At 38.8% G+C, this 7441-nt stretch overlaps 1 pseudogene; it reads right to left on the bottom strand.

The window, feature by feature from the left end:
* Nucleotides 1-3286: 3286 nt before the first annotated feature.
* LOC114106406 (5S ribosomal RNA) lies at nucleotides 3287-3407 on the bottom strand (annotated as a pseudogene).
* Between the last annotated feature and the right edge of the window lie 4034 nt (nucleotides 3408-7441).

Below are 7441 nucleotides of genomic sequence, written 5' to 3'. Positions count from 1 at the left end.
TAGAAACAATCTTCAGATTAACTCATATATGTTCACATGGACATATGTGTGATGGTAATTTTTGGAGCAAATTTTTATGAAAGCTGAGATTTAGGGGTTTATTATATATTTGTTTATTTAAATAAATGTCAACTAAAATATATAAGAAAAGAGTAAAAGTAATATACATACAGATTAACAAATATCATTAAATAAATATCTGCTTAGTTATTTCCTAGATCAAGAAATAGAATAGTCAGGAACTTCAAAAGTCCCAGATATACCCAGTCCCTAGCATTGTATCCAATCCTTCTTTCCAGAAGTAACCACTATCCTGATAGAACCAATATAGTTTAGTTTCGTCTGCTTTGGAACATAAATGGAATTATATAGTTTAATTCTTTTGTGTTTATTTATTGTTCTGTTTATAAGATTAATCCATGGTGATGCAGGTAGTAGTAAATTGTTGATTTTCATTGCCCTGTTACATTGCATGGAATCAACATATTACAATTTATTAATGTAACTTATAACTGAGATGTTCACATTGTGTGGTGGTCAGGAGAGTACATGGCCAGATCTCTAACTACAGGAGGCAAAATGGCCCAAGTCCATTTTGTGCACTGAAATTCTATTTGTACAAGGCTATCCTCCTTTCGGATACTCCCAGTTGACGGCTAAACATGGCAGAGGTATGAAGGCAGACCTATTCTGTAGAGATGAGGGACTCCTCTGATGTTTGACTTTGGTTTAAGCATTTACCAACATTCTTGCTAAACATTTCTTAGTCTGCATAGCACTCTAGGACACTTCCACCTAAACTTGCCTCCTTCTCTCCTTCTCTCAGGCTCACAATCTCTCAGTGATCTGACTCTGCTAGACAGAGGCACCAGCATCACTAAGGATGTTGGTGGTGGCTTTTTCTAGAGGGCAGGAATGACAGTAGAAAAGTCAGTCTCATAGCTGGGATTACTAATATCCATGGGGATGCTATAGCCTCCAAGTAAGAGAGACCAGGTGGCTGTTCTTAACCACTAAAATCTAGGAGGCTGCAATTACTGTAATGACCAGCAGTGCCAGGGGAGCAGCCAACAGGACTGGACCCTCAAGGTTTACTGAGATGATTAATAGAGTATGTAGCCTCTAAGGACACATGCTGTTGCATTACATTTATGACTAAAAGGGGAAAAAAGACAAAAACAAGAATAGGGGAGCAGGAAGCTGAGAGTTGTCACTCCAATAAAAAGTAAAGATCACTTGCTTAGTTTCAAGACTCAAACCAATGTTCATATCTGGAAAGCATTAATCGAAGAAGGAAGGACCCTGGAATGTTACAATAAGTATATACTTACAGTTCCTCATTCCTTCCCCAAATGGGGCCCACAGCTCATTTACTCAAGTGATTGCACATTGAAAAAATGAAATCAATCAGATATTTCAATCACTACTAGACACAGTGGCTCAGTTGACATTGACATCCAGTGTCCCAAAGCATCAGCATGACCCTTCCTTTTTTTAAAAATTAATTTTTAACTGGTACATAAAGCCACAAAAATTATATTTTTAATGGGGTAATGTATGATATTTTGATAATCATAGCTATTCTGTTAGTGTGAAGACCTACAGGGCCCAGATAATAAATGGAGTCCTGCCTGGGTAATTTTTTGGCTCAAAGTGTATGCATTGAGACCATGGCCCCAACAAATGGTCATTTATCATCATTGACCACATAATTGGAAGTGGAAGATCAACCCCATTTTGAGCCATAATCTTTGGATTATGAATTGTCAGAGTAAAAAATGTCTGAAATAGCTTCCCCATTCTTGATAAGATATTAAACAAAAATAGTTTTGCATCCTATGGAAAATGGCACAGATTTGTGAAACCATTAAAAGTGGTGGTCTCTATCATATATCTATGCATCTCACAATCTGGTCACTGCTGAAACTGGGTAGATTCTGGAGAAAAAAATGTACATAACTACAGACTTAACCAAGTGATACCTCTGATTGTTTCTGCTGTACTGAGTGTGGTATTATTACTAGAGCAAATTAATAAGGCCTCAGGTACGTATTATGTACCCATTGTTTGACAAATGCATTCTCTTACATTCCAATTAGAACAGAATACCAGAAACAGTTTATATTCAAATGAAAAATTTTCATTTACAATTATGCCCAAGGATTATGCTAACTTTTCTGTCTTCTGCCATAACAAAGCACAAAGAGATATGGATTGTCTGAATACCATGCAGAATCGAACACTGAAACACCATATCAACAACATCTTGGTGATTGGATAGGACAACAAAGAGATGGTTACTACACTGAAGGCCTTGGGTACATATGCACTGTAGGATGAGGTTGTGATTTGGATATCAGGTGTCCCCCCAATAACATGGTGTCCCATGTTAATGCAGGGATATTCAGAGGGGAAATTATTAGACAATAAGATCTAACCAGATGAGTCCATTCTAGTTTGAATGGACTAACTGGTTGGTAACTGTTGGCAGGTGGGATGTAACTGGAGGAGGTGGTCACTGAGGGCATTCCCTGGAAGTGTTCATCTTCTCTGTGGCTCCTTTCCTTGGTTTTTCTGCTTTTTGGCTAAATGAACTGAGAAGTGCTCCTTCTTCTTGTCCTTCCACCATGATGCTGTGTCTCATCTTGGACCCAGAACAATGGTGTCTCCCAACCATGGACCATGAGCCAAAATAAACTTTTCCTCCTCTAAGTTGTTCTTTTCAGTATTTTGGTCATGACAAAAAGCTGACTAATACAGGTGGGTGAATATAAATCCCATGAAGGTTTAGGGAGGAGCTAAACCTGATGTTTTTAGGGGTCCAGTGACATGCTAGCATGTATCTTCCCAAATAAAAGACAGATGGCTATATCTAGTATTTTCTACCACAAAGAAAGGAAAAATGCCTCATAGGCCTTTTTGGATTTGGAGACAAAACATTCTGCACTTAGTTATACTGCCCCAGCCCATGTACTCAGTGAGATAGAATGCTGCCAGTTCTGAGTGGAACACAGGAACGGTTGCTGTAGCAGGTCCAGCTTGCAGTGCCACTTCCTGTCATTTGGGCATATTACCTGGCATACCCTTTGACGTTAGAGATGTCAGTGGTGAGAAAAGGTGTAGGCTGCTGCTTGTGGAAAGTTCCAGAAAAATAATCACAATGTAGGCCCCGATGCTAAGAGCCATAGCCAAGCAGTATGATGCATGGCATTTTTGGTGCTGGGAATTGAACCTAGGGCCTTGTACATACAAGGCAGGCACTCTACGACCTGAGCTACATCTCCAGCCCCTACAGCACCTGGTATTCCCAGGTGGTCTCCCATCCAAGTACTAACCAGGCCCGACCCTGCTTAGCTTCCAAGATCAGACGAGATCGGGCGCGTGCAGGGTGGTGAATAGATAAAGTACAATTAAATCTTCCAATTAATTATTTAGGAGTTCTATTATCCTCAACCATGGTCCATCCACCAAAAATTTAAATATGAGTAGATCAACTCAAATCACTTAACGACTTTCAAAAGTTATTGGGAGACATAAATTGGATAAGGCCTTATCTAGGCATACCAACAGGAGAACTAGGACCTTTATTTCATATCCTAAAAGGTCCATCAGATCCAAATTCACCCCGCATGTTAACTCCTGAAGCAAGAAAGGCATTAAAAATCATTGCAACATATATGGAAAATATGCATTTGGATAGAATTGATATAAGTTTGCCTTTATTATTTATTGTACTACCAACAAAAAATATTCCTACAGGAGTATTTTAGAAAGAAGGTCCATTATTGTGGATACATTTATCTTATTCTCCTAACACTATTCTTACTAGGTATCCTGAGGCTGTAGGACAATTAATACTCAAAGGAATAAGAGCAGCAAAGGGAGTGTTTGGGATTTCTCCCAATAAAATTATTACTCCATATACTATGGATCAAATTGATGAGTTAGCTAATGAGTTAAATACTTGGGCAATAATCATGTGCAAATCTAATGTTTCATTTGATAATCACTTACCATCTAATCCTTTGTTATCTTTTTGATCTAAGCATCCTGTAGTTTTTCCAAAAATGACAAGAAAAACCCCTATCATGAATGCTCCAAATATATTCACTGATGGGTCAAATAATGGTACAGCAGCAGTAGTTACCCCTGATAAAACTTTTACATTTTTAGTACCCAAACAATCAGCTCAAAAGGTAGAGCTTAATGCAGTATTACAAGCCTTTGTGATGTTTAAAGATTCTGTATTTAATTTATTTTCTGATAGTCAGTATGTAGTTAATGCTATAGTATCCCTTGAAGATGCTGGTAGGATTTCCCCTTCTTCTACTGTTTTCTCTTTGTTTTCCACTATACAAAGTCTAATCTGGGACAGAAAAGATCCATTCTTTATAGGACATATCAGGGCACATACAGGATTGCCTGGAGCCCTTAGTTTGGGCAATGAGTTAGCAGATAAATCTACACATGACATACATATTATCTCCACAATAGAAGAAGCTATAAATTTTCGTAAAAGGTTCCATGTCAATGCTAATACTTTACAAAAGCGTTTTAAAATAACTAAAGAACAAGCCAGACATATAATAAAACAATGTCAAAATCGTGTGACATTTTTACCACAAGTTAATCTTGGAGTCAATCCTAGAGGATTGATACCTAACCATATTTGGCAGATGGACGTCACACACTTGCCACAATTTGGAAAATTAAAATATTTGCATGTTACAGTTGATACTTCTTCTGGATTTTTGATGGGCTCCCTTCATGCCGGAGAAAAAACTAAAGATGTTATAGCTCATTGCTTACAAAATTTTGCCACTGTGGGCGTTCCAAAACAGTTAAAAACAGATAATGGTCCTGGTTATACTTCTACCTCTTTTAAACAATTTTGCTCATCATTTGGCATTACTCACATAACAGGAATTCCATACAATCCACAGGGACAAGGCATAGTTGAAAGAGCTCATCAAACTATTAAAATGTACTTATTAAAACAAAAGGAGGGAATTGGAAAGGGGTATATATCCCCCAAAGATAAACTTAAAATAACCCTTTTTACTCTAAACTTTTAAAATTTGGATTCATCAGGGCTTAGTGCTGCAGAAAGACATTTGTATCCAAAAAATGTACATAAGCCTAAGGTACTTTGGAAGGATATTCTAACAGGATAATGGAAAGGTCCTGACCCAGTGATTGTCTGGAGTCGGGGTTCTGTTTGTGTGTTTCCACAGGGAGAACAGCAGCCAATTTGGATTCCAGAGAGACTAACCAAAACAATTTCTATAGACCAAAAAGAAGATGATTTGACTCAAATCCATAACAGCTGATATCCAGAACTCCAGCTTGGCTATTCTTACATCTGTGACAGTGATTAACCAGGATGCTTTTTTCAATATCTATTTTATTATTGCTTTTTCCCACATCATAAAGTTCTATTTTATTTTTGAGCTCATACAGACCTAGGTTAATGTTTTTCTGATCAGTTTTATTTTTTGACTGTGGAGTTTTTAAACATTGCAATGGAGATTTCACCTGTGTAAAGCTACAAGGCCTTTACTATTGTCTTATGTGTTGTATGTTATGTGTGCACTCTTCTGTTTTGTGTTGTATGTCTGTATGTGCGTATGTCCATATATCATATATGAGGAGCGCTCATGAATAAATGGATCCAAATTTTTTTTATTATTCACATGATTTTAATGGTTTAATTTAAATTGGGTAAACAGCTGTTGAGGATTGTTTTAATATGTGAACAAATAGGAGGTTAACAGATCTGTTTGTTTACTTTCACCTTTCCTTTTCATTATATTTAATAATTCTGTTAAGGATAATGTAAATTGTTCAGAAAATTGTTTTCTTAGTACCTGTTGAAATGTTACATAATTTTTTTTAGCATCATTGTCAGAATTCCTATTTTCATCCCAGTGCCGGTGAAGACAAAGATGAAACCAAACTATAACTTCTTCAATAGTTATCACAACAAACTGTATAAACTGATGCATCAATGAATAATAACTCAACAAGTAATGCTCAATCAATGAGTCGATTTATTTGGGGAGGAAATGGACATATTGATAGATTCCTCTGCTTTGAACTGCTTGCAGAACTTGCCTGGACTATATATCACTTGTATGCCTTGTGAACTATCTGTTAATGCAGCGAATTATGGTAGTGCTGGCGTATCTTTGCTGATGTGTCACCAGTGATACAATTTTTCCTAAGGAGCCATCAATTGGCTTGGTGTCGTGGCATTTCTGTATCCTCCTCCCTTCTACTAGTGATGGTCTAAATTTGGGGGCCAACAGAGGTGAGGCTAAGAACCTCACCCCCCCACTGGTGCATAGGCCTATCCACAAGTATGGCTATATGCTGGACCGGTAGTCAGTGATGGGTATGATCCAATTGCAGTGGTATCAACCTAAGACAGGAGGCTGACACCTAAAGGTCAGTTCATCCAATGACGGGTAAGAACCATATGTTGAATTGGACTACCTAACAGGCACGGTCCCTAGGCACATTGCTTGTTGCTTAATTAAACAGAAGGGGGGAGATGCTAAGAGCCATAGCCAAGCAATATGATGCATGGCATTTTTGGTTGAAAGATGATGCCAGCAAGCCATTGAGATGATATGATTATGTTAAGATCTGCATTCATATGGATATTAGATTCCTGCTGTCCACCTCGGCCTGCTACGGGACTCCTGGAGAAATCCCATTGGTTGGGGAAGTGCGGTAGGAGGGAATTCCGGAGGAGGGACTTCCTGTTGGGGTCCGGGAGAACGCAGCGTGGGTCTGTCAGCAATCTTCCTGGGAGTGTAAGGGGCATTGGCGGCAGTTTCAAAAATAAAGTTTGTTCCTGTTTGAGTGGCTCGTGATTTTGTGCCCAGCCAGACTGCGGCACCCCAGGACTCTGGAAGAAGCAAGCCATGCCATCTATAGGTGAGAAGTATGTGCTCTTCGAGGGATAGCTCTTGACATGTCTGTGAACTTTGGTAGACAAAGTTAGACTTACTATATAGACTTACTACAGGTAAGTATTTCCTTACCTATACTTACCTATAGTAAGTAATACTTACCTATAGAGTATCAGGTGACTATGTATCTGGAACTACCCATGATCTGTATTCTGTTGGATCCTTCAAATCAAGTCAGCTGGGCCCAGAAGCATTCCTTTGTAAGATCAAATAACATGATTTTGGACTGCAGTGGAGCAGGACCAGGAGCACGGACGTGTAGTCCAATCCCCCTGTCACCTCCTACAGTGGGACTCTTGTCACTCCTCTTGCCTACACCTGAGTCCATATGGCAGAGAGAAGGAGGGTCCCGGGAAACCAGATGAAAGAGGAGAGGAAAGCCTAAGCTTGATTTCATATTTGCGTGCTAGATAAGAATGGACAATGGCTGCTTTACTGCACCATTGAGGGATGAGGCTGAGTGG

This window comes from Marmota flaviventris, chromosome 15, assembly GCF_047511675.1.
Source record: "Marmota flaviventris isolate mMarFla1 chromosome 15, mMarFla1.hap1, whole genome shotgun sequence".
NCBI lineage: Eukaryota > Metazoa > Chordata > Mammalia > Rodentia > Sciuridae > Marmota > Marmota flaviventris.
The sequence above is the reverse complement of the archived record's forward strand: the minus strand, read 5'-3'. Positions and strand labels throughout refer to the sequence as shown.